Source organism: Anoplopoma fimbria, chromosome 24 (genome assembly GCF_027596085.1).
Source record: "Anoplopoma fimbria isolate UVic2021 breed Golden Eagle Sablefish chromosome 24, Afim_UVic_2022, whole genome shotgun sequence".
NCBI lineage: Eukaryota > Metazoa > Chordata > Actinopteri > Perciformes > Anoplopomatidae > Anoplopoma > Anoplopoma fimbria.
Window position 1 is genome coordinate 5,076,172 of NC_072472.1, and position 13,806 is coordinate 5,089,977.

Here is a 13,806-nt window from a genome sequence, read left to right on the forward strand (position 1 = left end):
AAGTCTTTATACGTTTAACCAGTGTTGTGCTGCAGATGTACTGTTTTCAGCAGATGAGTCATCGGGTTCACCAGCGGCCCCTTCAATGTCCTGTTCCATCTACTCCGTTATTGGAACATTATTCTGTTATATATATATATAATAGGTTATTAGGGTCAAATATGAAAACCTAAAAAAAATGTGCCAGTTAACATAATCTAGGTGGCAGTCATGTTTCTTGTAACATGTATTTGACAAAGCGTAGTTCTAGTACATAAATATGAAAAAACATTCAAGTCAGTCTGCATTTGTTTTTTCGCTGTTACTGTCATGGTTGCTAATGTCAATAAGTTTGTATTTTATGCTAATATTGATGAATCCTTTTTTAGGGGAACTGCAATTTGTCCTAGTATTTCTCCTATGTGATGCAAGATGTACATCCAGTGCCAGTGTAGTGAAGTTTAATGTGAGACTGTGAAGGCTGGCCATGCAGCGTGTCTGAATTGCATGCCTTATAGGCAAGAGGTCATGGCCTACCAAAGACCTAAAGCTGACCTTTCATTAATGGTACCACAATCTTTGTCCAACCATAACCTCTTCTCCATAAACCTTAAAGAAGTTTGACACTTTTCGATTACTCTTGATTGCTTTGTCGGCAAGAGATTTATGAAAAGATCAATGAAGAATATTTTATCATTAGATATGAAGCCTATTCCAAGAGAGGATTAGCTTAGCTTAGCATAAAGACTTGAAACCTTGGGGAAACAACTAGCCTGACTCTGTCCAGAGAAGCAGAGTGTCTAGGTTCAGATCAGGGAATGATTTTGCTGATTTGTTGTTTATATTGTAAACCTTTTATTTGTTTAATTAACAAAATATATCTTGTCCAACATTAATGTTCTGTCTGGTGATCGAACTGGTGATGGTGGTGGTTTGATCACCTGGTTGGGTTTTGTGGTCTGAGCAATTTTTCATTCCCAGTCTGCCCCTGTGGCCAAGAGGAAAAAAGTAACCCCATGTAACAAATTAGTTTTCACAGAATTGTTTTCTAATTATTAATTATTTAATTATTAAAAAGCACACAACCCAAATGTCTATTTTCTTGAGACGCTGACAGTGATGGCCTGATGTTTTTTCCTTTTCAAATCTCGGTTTCTTCTCTCTGTTTATTAGGCGGTGACATTTGGAGGCAAAACCCATCATGATATAATTTTGAGACATCTGTTGGTATTCCTCTTTGATTCTCTCTCTCTCTCTCTCTCTCTCTCTCTCTCTCTCTCTCTCTCTCTCTCTCCCACTCACATGTGAATACCGAGCACAGCACTGCAATCCGTTAATTACACAGCTCCCAAAGTTCAATATTTCTTAGGCCATAACTACAAAGGAAAGAATGAAATGTATAAATAATGAATTTGGCATTCTCTGTGATTAAAGCTGAATATCAAACCAATCAGACCGTCGTTGCGGCAGCTATCTGATTTTCATCTTTGTACTTTTTTCCCCGGCAGGAGCGATGCTCGGTTTCCTCAGCTTTCATGCTTAAAACTCCAGGGAAAATAGAAGTGAGGCAAAAAAAAAAAAAAAAAAAAAAAAAAAAAAAAAAAAAAAAAAAAAGATGCTATATTTGCTATTCATGAGTTCATTTTATTCAGATTTCCCTCTGTGTGATAGCTCATATCGCGGCTTAATGTGGTTTTCATGGAGACGAGCGTCTCGAGTGAGGCTGCGTAGTTGGTTTTGCCTGTGAGAGACAAAGAGGTGACTTTGAACTGTTTGCACAGAAAGTGCAAAAAAACACAAAACTCTTTTCACATTCGCTGTGACTCACAGGGTCACACACACAACGAGGGGTGTCAGATGTGGGCCTGCATCACTTGACTTAGATGAAAAATAGATAGCAGCTCAATTTAAACCACTTTCTGTTTGCACTTGGGCACCTCATTGCCCCTGTCCTCCCACGTCACATGCCTGTCTTTGTTTGGAACAAAAATAAATATTTCAATTCAATCAATATAACTTCAGGCGATGCCTCTTTTTCATCGCTCTGAACCGCCTCTCTCTGTCCTTCCATCTCTTTTTTTCTTACTCTCTACTTCTCTCCCACCTCATCCACAGCACTCCATCCTTCCATCATTCCCTCCACTCTTGTCCTTCTCACTTTTTCCCTCCCTCTCTCTCTCTCTCTCTCTCTCTCTCTCTCTCTCTCTCTCTCGCTCTCCATGACTCAGAAAGTATTCAGACTCATGTTTACTTTTTTGGATGCACAACAAACTCTCCCATTGAATATAAATCATATAGACAGAGGCGGTCCGACCACCAGGAAGTTCGGAAAGTTCCTGAACATTCAAGGCTGTACCGGCAGATTGTGATAGAGTTTATGTTTTTTTAATTTCCGATGTCATTAGTTACTGTATGGTCCTCGGCCGTGGAGGGCACTCGCATTAAAAGGCCTGGTCCTCTCAGCTGCAGAGAGCACAGAGAGTAATGCTGCCAGTCAGACTGGGCCAATCTAAAATTCTCAACATAGAGTGCTGCAGGGTTGACATCCAAACCTTGAAGTTTGCATCGCACTTGTTCCCCTCGACAAAAAGCAAATTGGATTTTGGATTACTGCGGAAAATAAGCTCTGCGGTCACACAAGTTTATGAAACTTACACGTTTTGTTCAGCAAGATAATCCATGCAAAGGAACACTACTTTTATGTTTCTTTAAGCGTGAATGCAATCGGCAGAGAGGAGAAGCTAACGTTTATAATGAACTACACCACGGTCGCATGAGCGCTGGTACACGACGAGGCTTTAATGGCGGATGATGGCATAATGACATAGTGTAGTCTCATTTAGCATCTTCGTGGGGTGCCACTCTCTCATTGTTAACCACTTTGGTGGACAAAAGGGTATAATAAAAATCTTTTAATCATGATTTAAGCACTCGTGTCCACAGATATAAAGTGAAATCCCTCGCAATGTCGCTATAGCTGACTTTGAGACAAGGGAACTGGAAGTGTTCAAGGGTTTCCTTCAAAACTTACTACCGCCCACTTCAAATTGGACCACATTTGGTTTTTGTTAAAATTTTGATTGGCTCAGTAATTCCTTGTGAAGGTGACGAACTCTGGCTAGTGTTCCAGGTAACTTGGGCTTCTCTTGCCGGCCTTGTTTTGATTCTGTCCAGTGGTGTCATGCTTATACTGAACAAACTGAGGCGGCAGGTGTCATCAAGAAGATCCTAAAGTGTCTTAAAGGTCTTTCATTATTATCAGGGTTTTTTTATGGCACAAAAACTGTGTTAGTGTTGAAATTACTCCGGACATTCACAAAGTCCCAGGCTAAATGTGAAGTTGAATTCATCTGTGTTATTAATGCACTAAACATGATTACAAAACACTAAGTTTTACTCATATCTGATTGAGAACTGATACTTTATGATGGATCAAGTATTTGCACTAATCACACCTGTCTCTCTTAGAGTTTTATCTTTGATTGTTGGCTCAATTCTAATGTGTTTTTTGAAGAATTGTGTTGTTTCTTATTACCCTTAAAATAATAGAAAATCTAGAAAACCATGCTGAGGAGGTTGCTTTTTTCCCCAATGGTGGTGTTGCACGCATCCGGATGCAAGTTGCTGTTACATGTTGTCATAAACTAGGCAGCTTTTCTTCCAACTCAGAAAACAACAGGTATCTCAGACATTCACTTGACATTGAGCTTCACATCCACACAGACATCAGCCGCGGCATCTGCCAAACCCATTAATGCTGTTATTTGTTTAGAGGCTGATGAGAATATTCAGCCAGCAGTGGGGAGGAAACAAGTGAGTAAACGGGAGGAAGGCCGGCTGTGATCCGCTCGGATTGAAGCAAACAACGCTGAGAGAGGATGTGAAAAATTTAATTTGCTGCAAATAAAGTACAAAGGTCTTTATTGTCAACATCCTCGATCCAAAGCATCTTCTTATTAACCTCATACCGGCGCTCAAATAGCCAAGTTAAATGTGGAGTCACAAACATCCTGACAAACAAACATCCTCTTCACACAGACAGCAACAGCATGACCTCCATGTGTCTGAAGCCATCAGCTGAACTGAGGACACTCATTTTTCAGTTACCACCACACATGTCAAATCAGATCTCTGCTGCCTCACAGCTACAGTGTGTGATCCTCCGGTATATCAAAGTACAGCTTGATTTAATCATCTTTAACATTTCCATCATGTATAAAGTATAATCAGGTGTGTATAAGATGTGAGTGGTGTGAGTTTTTGTGTTCTTATTTTTCTCTTTAAGGTTTTAAAAAGACATGAATAGATATTTAAGGAGGGATGACTAAATGCAATCAAGCTGATTTAATGGCTGCTATGTCGCCATGGCAACACCAGCGTTCGTTTACCTTAACAGAAAAAAGGTTAGGAAAAAATAAAGAAAAGGTCTCCGCAGGGGTGTTGAGTCTTTTTCACATTACTTGATGAAATCATCAGGCTGCAGATCAAAAAAGTGGCACTGTGGCCATGGCAACAACAGGTACAATAAAGCTGAAGTGACAGACAAACATAAACAACAACTAAGAATAAACCTCTGCATGACACACTGGTTAGTCCTAAAGCTGCTTACGTAATGACTAAGATATGACACTACTTAAATACTGAAATAAAAACAGTTATTTTCTGCATCTTGTTATTATTTCGTCATTATAAAATGTACAAACTACTTGACAGCGTCACCTCAGGCTTTGGGAAACTGTAATGATGTTTTTTTCAATACTTTGACGTTTTATAGACTGAACGTTTAATTGGAAATCAGAAAATGAATCCAAAAAATGTTTTGATGATGAAATAATAGCCCCACATACCATTGTCTTCTAATAGTCTAATTATCACATTATCTGCAGCAGATAAAAACAAGATTATTATGCCACTACTTTAAATGCAGGCATGATTGACACAGCATTGACTTCAGTGCATTGTAGCATAATTCTGCTGATAAATGATAACTGATTTGTAATGACGTCAACATGATTCTGATGAGGACAGAAACTGAAGCATAACTGAAAATCAGAACTTAGAGATGATCACGTTTGAGTTACTGGGTTACCTTGTGATGGGAATCCTCCAACAGCTTTGGTAGTGGTTCCCAGATCCTTCCTGTTGGGGCTCTCGGGGCAAAGATGATGTGTGGGCTACTGACCTCCACCATCACCGCTCTGTCTCTCCATCACCTCTCCTGTGTACTGTCTCTATCAAATAAACAAATTAAAATGATTTACATCATATCAGCATAATATCAATTTAAATAATGAAGGTATTAGAATTTGTTTATGACACTTGACCTTCTGCAAGACAGGACCTGGTCAATTTAAATTCCATCTATGTGGTGAATTAACGGAGCACATTCGCAAATAAATGTGCAAGTAATCAAAGTCAACACAAACTATATGCTGCAAACCTCAGCATTGGAAAGTAAAAAAAAAATAGAAATTGAACAGTAAAAAATGTAGGTTATAGTTCATTGAAGAAAGTAATAGCATCCAAGAATAATATTGGGCAATGTGACTGTACGATTTCTAATTATTCCTTTTAAATATGTTGCATTTGAGATAACAAGCAATGTTTCAAATCAATAAGCAGTACCACTTTATTTTAACTGTCAAATTTCAGAAAATATATATTATGATGACACAATACTATAACGAGCCTTCAGTAAAGTCATGTTTTTGATCCGGCTTATTTTGTAAAAATATATATCAAAATATACCAAAAGAGACAAGACAGAATAAACGTCTCTCTCTAAAAGCAGCCGCTGCTTGTTGCTGTTTGTCATTCCGTATTTCATTCCTCAATTTTGATCTGTGGCCTTGCTTTTGTCAGGTAATTGTCCTGCCAGTGTCCAGCCAACGCAAGGATTTTATTTTTGTGATGTGCCCCAATTAACTGTGAAGGGAAGATGCTCTCCGCCGCCGTCCCAGCCTGTGATTTGGGCCGATAAGTCGGGTGTATTTTTACATCAATGTCCAGCCAGCGCAGCTTTCAGCTTGGCAGTCCGATAAACAAAGGGTTAGGAGGCTGACAGCCATCTGACAGTTTGTACATCACTGCCATCAGAGAGCGAGCAGCACCCTCGCTGTGCCTGTAATCATCTGACAGGATCCCTTCACAGTGGCAATCAGACACAGAGCCATTTCAGACACAACACTGCTCTCCCTCAGACTTCCTACATTTCCTCCTCTCCGTCTGTCACCAGGGAAAAACCGAGCGGATAAACTGTATGTTGAAGTCAATCGGAACGTGTATCCAGCTGCAGTTTCTCTAATGGCCACTAGATGGTGGCTACGAGACAAAACTGACTGTATTGAAGAAGAAAAAACAACTGCTTCATATTTAGATATGTTTGCTCATGGAGCCATTTGGAACAAACTAGTTTCCTCAAAGGCAACACACACTAATGACATTGTACAACATCTGTTCACTGTTTTAATGTAACACATGCATACATCTGTAATGATGTACATCACTCTCCATTTGGCAGTCTTGATGACCCAGAAAAGCAGACATTTTATCATATTCCCTCACAAGATTAGCCCATCCTGGCTTCCTTTGCCATCTGTAGGCCTACAGTGTGTGCTTATAGCATCAAAAGAGTAGCTATCATTGTGATTCACTGCGTTGTTCATTTCCAAATTAGCTAACGTAAGGGATTTTAAAGGGAATTTAAAGTGATTTTAAAACAAGACTGAAAGTCAATGGCCATGCTAGCTGCTCCGTAATGCTGCACTGCAGACCCACAGCAGTGCTTTGAGCTATATGCTAATGTCAGCGTGCTAACATTCTCACAAAGACAATGCTAACACAGCCTACAGCAGGTGCCATATTGATCATGTATGGCATGTTAGCACGCTAACTTCATTTAATGTTTCATTTTCTTTATTTAATGTTTTATTCTCTTCATTTAATGTTTTATTTTCATTATTTAATGTTTTATTTTCTTTGTTTAATGTTTCATTGTCTTTATTTAATGTTTTATTATCTTTATTTAATTTTTCATTATCTTTATTTAATGTTTCATTTTCTTTATTTAATTTTTAAATTTAATTTATTTCATGTTTCATTTTCTTTATTTAATGTTTTATTCTCTTCATTTAATGTTTTATTTTCTTTATTTAATGTTTCATTCTCTTTATTTAATATTTTATTCTCTTTATTTAATTTTTCTTTATTTAATCTTTATTTATCTTTATTTAATGTTTTATTTTCTTTATTTATTTTTTTAATTTTTTTCATTATCTTTATTTAATGTTTTATTTTCTTTTTTCTTTATTTAATGTTTCATTTCATTCTCTTTATTTAATGTTTCATTTCTTTATTTAATGTTTTTCTTTAATGTTTTATCTTTATTTAATGTTTTTTTCATTTCTTTATTTAATGTTTTATCATCTTTATTTAATTTTTCATTATCGTAATTTATGTTTTAATGTTTTATTACTTTATTTAATCTTTCATTTAATGTTTTATTTTCATTATTTAATGTTTTATTTTCTTTGTTTAATGTTTTATTATCTTTATTTAATGTTTTATTTTCTTTATTTAATTTTTCATTATCTCTATTTAATGTTTCATTCTCTTCATTTAATGTTTTATTTTCATCATTTAATGTTTTATTTTCTTTGTTTAATGTTTCATTCTCTTCATTTAATGTTTCATCCTCGTTCATTTAATGTTTTATTTTCTTCATTTAATGTTTTATTTTCTTTATTTAATTTTTATTATCTTTATTTAATGTTTCATTTTCTTTATTTAATGTTTCTTTATTTAATGTTTCTCTTCATTTAATGTTTTATTTTCTTCATTTAATGTTTTATTTTCTCATTTAATGTTTCTTTCATTTAATGTTTCATCCTCTTCATTTAATGTTTTATTTTCTTTATTTAATTTTTCATTATCTTTATTTAATGTTTCATTTTCTTTATTTAATGTTTCATTCTCTTCATTTAATGTTTTATTTTCATTATTTAATGTTTTATTTTCTTTGTTTTATGTGTCATTCTCTTTATTTAATGTTTTTGTTTGTCACATTTAGCGGTGCATTATCTTTATTTAATGATTTTTTCACGGATGTTTCATTCTCTTTATTTAATGTTTTACATTATTTAATGTTTTATCTTTGTTTTATGTGTCGTGCTTTAACATTCTCACAAAGACAATGCTAACACAGCCTACAGCAGGTGCCATATTGATCATGTATGGCATGTTAGCACGCTAACATTTGCTAATACAAGTGGAACTGAGGCTAATGGGGATGTCATTAGTTTGTAAGTATTTGGTCAAATGAAAGAATCAGCATTTTGAGCTGCTGGCACAAGATAGAAAGTCTTGAGATTACCAAAGTTATTAGTTCAACTCATCCTGAAGGGGATATGGATTTTATGATTTCATTTGCATTGCTCTCAGCCATGGTGGTTGCTGATGGTTCTTGTTATTGTAAATAGGCTACCGTAAATACACCGTATTTTTTCCCCGGAAATAACTGCCTCTGCAAATGGTCAGTGATCTTGGAACTCGAATCTGTCCTTGTTTTTACATCCCTTCTCTAAGTCTTTATTAATGCCAAATATCATAGTTTTACTCCAACGTTACGCAGATCTGATGTTTACAAAATTGATTTATGGTTTTATTTATGCAATTTATTCTAAAGGATTCAACCTAAATTGAACTTTTATTTGAATGCGCACACAACAATGACTAAACCTCACATCATTCACCTGTTAGGGAAGTGCATTAAATTCAGCAGCGTAGCCGAGTCAGCATAAATGGGAGCAACGACGCCGGGAAGAAGCAGGGAGCCGACTTGATTGGTATTCGAGGAGACTCCCCCAGTCACAAACTGAAGGGAGATAGCAGCACCGAAATGCATTTGAGCACAAGTCAGGGGACGCAAAGCTACAAAAACGAATGTGACACATTCTGTTATTGTTGCTCTGCCCACACGTGTCGCTGTCAGTTCATATCGAAGCTGGAAACCGGCTGCGTCCTGATGAAGATGTGAAGAGTCATCCACAGAAATTACATATGAGCCGTAGCTCTGAATCCAGCATGAAGGCCTGCTGTGGGAATAAAACTGAATGTCTCTTTTTTTCTTGGAACAGCTATACTGTCTGGTCGACTTTTTTTTCTTCATACTTTATCCACCTGTGGCCACCATCTTTCTCTGTCATTATTTCTTTCTTTTGGTCTGTCGACTTGTCACTTTTTACTTCTATCAGCTTCTGTCTCACTTCATGTCTTCTCTGCTTCCTTTTCTTTTTACATTCTCACTGTGTCTTTTACCTGAACTCTTCCTGTCTTCATTGTCCTGTTCAATTAGAGTCCCATCATCCGTATTCCATATTGAATTAATCTTTGTCGTTACTTTCTCTGTCTGTCTTTTGGCATGTTGCTCTTCATGCATTCAACTATTTCAGTGATCTCTCTATGTTTGAGGTCGCCGTTCTTTTTGTTTTCAAAATTTAAGAAACATAGGAGAAATAAAGGGTTTACGTGGAGATAAAAGGATTTAGATCAAATCCTGGTCAAATTGAGCAACTATTGAAAAATCAGCTCAGGACGGCATAGTGTCTTGCTCTAAAATATTTAATGATGAAGATAGAAGTTTGTCTCTATAACAACTAAATTAACTAATGGATTTTCAGAAATAATGAGAATTGTGGGTTGATAAGAACAGCCATGACTCATCACAAGAAAGGAAGTGATGAGTCATGGCTGTTCTATATATATATACTGTATATATATATATATATATATATATATTTATTTTTTTTGTACAAAAGTACAGTTAACTTATTTTGAAATTAAGTGTCTTTATATTTTATTTTTAATTATTTTTTAGAAGCCTTTCCAACCTCGTGTCTGTTTTCTGACTGCATCATTATTTATTTGGCACAAATTCTGCAGCAAAGCTTCAACATGAATCCTCAACTCAAACCAGAAATAAGTGTCAGCCCTGTACTGGCTCGATATAGCTAAAACCCGGACAGCAATGTGGATGGATTATGAGGATTGCCATGGTGCATCCCTGGACCTTTTAATCTCCCCCCTCCCCTTCTCCTCCCCTTTCTCCCCCTGTCTCCCTCTGCCCAGCTTCTAATTTTCTCTGCTGTCCATTATTATCTCTGTTCTCATCACCTCTGCTCAGCGATCTGCCCATCTGCTCATCCCTCACTCAGTTTTTTTTTTGCCACTTCAATCTGGTATCTATTGTCCAATTTATATTTGCTTTAATAGCTTCTATCTGACGTTGTCCTCCCATAAATCTGTAAGATTATTATCGCTTGGACAATGTGGAGGGGAACGTCATGCAGCCAAGGCAGATTATATTATTCTTTGAACACTGAGTACACTGGCTGTGCCTTAAAACAAAATTGTAATAAAAAAAATTTAATCAAATTTCTTTTGCATCATGAAAAATAAATCGTAATACAAAATGTTGAATCAATTTTCTTTTGCGTGCTGTTACATCTTTGTATTCACATATGGATGAGTGACATTATCTAATATAAATATACTACATACTATATTACAGATAAGAACAATATTATACTGCAGATACACACAGTCATTCAGAGGAATTCAGAGGAACATTATCAGTTGGTGGGGGGGTTATTTCAGCAATTATAGAGTTAATGTCGTTTCCTGTTTGAAAATCGTTGTTTCAAATATAACTATTCTATACAGTGATTTTGGAGCTCCCTCCATATTCTCCATATTCTAGCATTTAAAAATGATGCAAATTTGAGTTTGGTGCATAATATTCAGAGAATTTGTCGACCTAGAGATGGATAAATGGGCCAGAGAAGGTTGAGAATGTCCAAGTGAAGGTCTCATTCCCAAGGCATCAGATACCAACGCACAAGTCACCCTGTAGCTTCTGAATGAGATGCACCGGGCTGTCAAGTGACTACAATGTAAAGACATATGGGCCAGTATTATACATTTAGAAGTAAAGTAATGTTTGTGATGTTTTTCCGTACTTATGTCATATTTTTTCCTTTTAATATTGCTTAAAATGTCATTTCAGGCCTTAAGATGGTGTTTATACTAAACCTAACTAATCTTAAGATTAAGCTTAAATTTAAGCAACTTTTTTCGTTTTAATTCACAACGTCAACCACGCGCTGGGCAACCCGTCGGTTAGAAAGTGATGCCAAGGGCTCTGACAAAGCGTTGAATATGTGACGAGTTGAAATGAGAATGTGTAAAATTTGAGTTGCTGAGGATTCAGTTAAACTCACTGGATATAAGCTCTGTGATTAGGAGACTTAACCTGTGTGGTTGGAACTGAAGCTGCTCCAAAAGTAAATCTGCATCCTCTTACTTCCCAAGCAATATTTAAATGTCAAACTACCTCCTGTTTCTAGTCGTGCCTCCTCGTAATCCCTTCATGCAGAGGAAAAGGATTACTCACTTCTCAAGTCATTAGCATATGTAAACGTCACGCCCCTTCCACAGCATTTCTCTAAGACTCTGCTCGGTTTATACATCCAGACTCAGACTCCAGATGCTCCACCTAAACCTTTATCACCACTCTGCTGTGTCAAACGACCGGGACGATGATAAATGTCATTTCTCTGTATTGCTGCAGTTCTAGTAGGAGAAGAATCAATGCAAAGTCACTGGAGACTCATCCTGCTCTTTGTATGCCCGCCACAGCACAGCCACAATACCCACAATGTTAGAATCACAATGGGGGCCCATTCATCAATCAGAACCAGCTGAAAGAAAGAAAAAAAAACAACCACATCAGTATATCAGCGTGTGTAATGATTCTAAAAATAAACGTTAAGACCTTTTATTTAATCAATGCAAGGATAAAAAAACTCACTTGTCTTGTCATTCTCACATTGGAGCCGCACAGTCCTCAACCCCCAGACTACAGTCAGAAATGAATGGAGGGAACTACTAGTTTGTTCTCTTTGTTCATTCATGCCATTCAAACTCTGCTTGCACCAAACGAAAACTCTACGCTACACCTTAAAATGTAATTCTATTTTAGTGGTGTTTTGTAAAGACGTGGGGTCGAAGTTTTCAAGGTCCTGTCCAAGTAAAAGGACACATTTTCTTCTCTCCATGGCCTTTGGTCTGTATGGTGAGCATGCTTGTTCAACTGCAAAACTTCTTTTTTGAAAGCGCTGTTACAAAGTGGAGGGATGCCATTCTTTTGCTGTAGTGTGTCTGAGTAAAATATAGCATTTCACAAATGATATGTACACAAGGCTAGAAGATTTTTGTAATGATAGGATTATAACTCAGTTTGGGAATATGCATCACTGAGGCACAATATCAATAGATCCCATCTTAATTAATTCAAATTATTATCAAATCTTTCAAGCAATCAGTGCATCTGCACGTACCCCTGTGGAGTTTAGGCAAAAAAGTGGTTGGTTAAATTCAGGGAAACATTGTGGTTTATGTTAAAATATTATATTTGTTATGTAAATTAATTTTGTTACATAATAGTTAACGTAAATTAAGTACAAAAAGTTCTGAAACGAAAGTTGGCTTTTGGTTTTAAACACGAAACAAACAGCTGTCTCCTGACTAAAAGTCCTGTGTTTGTTTGACCCATCCATCGACCCTGACCTCCTCCAATGAGCACTTGTTGCTCTTTATACTACATCTATATCTCAACAACAACCCTGCACGTCCTTGCTCAAGACTAGTGGGTAATATATTTACATAATTAGAGGTATGAGTACGAACGCTGAATGAGAACAGCCTGTTGTACATATATGGGCCAAACATGCTTTAAGTGATTAATCTTTCCTTTTGACTTTGTTGGAGACGTGGAGAGCAACAAGCTGTGAACACTGACTTTGGGAATACTTCCTATCATCATTAAAAGTTGTTCTGGGGAACATGTTAACAGTTTTTTCACAGCCAGCAGACACGGAGCAACAGCATCAATTTGGAGTCGTGTTTCTGGCTACCTGGCAAAAGCAAGTCTAATATCAACTCTCCCAGCTCTGTGTTGGTCCTCCAACTCCTGAGGGAAATATCTGTCGATTCTGCTGCTAAATGCTCCCTGATGTTCTCCAGCTATTGCTAAGATTGTCTGTTTGCTGTCTGATGCTGGGAAGGTCACATGCAGTGGATTTATCAGAGCTTTTTGGATGAAAACATAAGCGTGCTACCTTGGAAACGGGGTTCAAAGAAGGAAAAGGGAACTAAAACAATAAACTTGTTGGCTGTAGAACTAAAACAATGAACAGAAAATGAAGTCATTTGAACCGTTAATTAAAAACATATGGATTAGTTCAGCTTTAACTAAATGCCTGTTGAGCTGTCAGAGAAAAGAACATTGCTGCATAGTAGCATAAGGCTATTAAAACACGAGGAAGATATTTAATCAGTGAGACCATGTGTTGGGTATTTTTGCCCGGCTTACGTTATTTTTTAAGTATTTCAAATGTGTTTCTAATCGATGGGTTTGAAATACATTTGCATAGGGGGGAGGTCGGAGTAGGTGACCATATTTTCAAGGCGCCCCCCCACCCAAACCGGGAGCCTTAAGTATACCCTAAAACGTATGCACTTATGGACGCACCATAGACGTGTTATTGTTTATTGCTATCCAGCTTTCTTGATTGTTTAAATCAGCATGTCCACAGTTTATGACTGAAAATGTCCAGAATGCAACATTTTCATATCCAGGTACTTTAAGAAGGACTGCTGTAGCTCTTAAGAAATGACAGACTTTTACTTCTGCATGACACCTAACTGTCTGAAAGAGTCACGGGCGTCATAGCAACAGGCCTGACAAGGACACGTTGATTGATTGACACA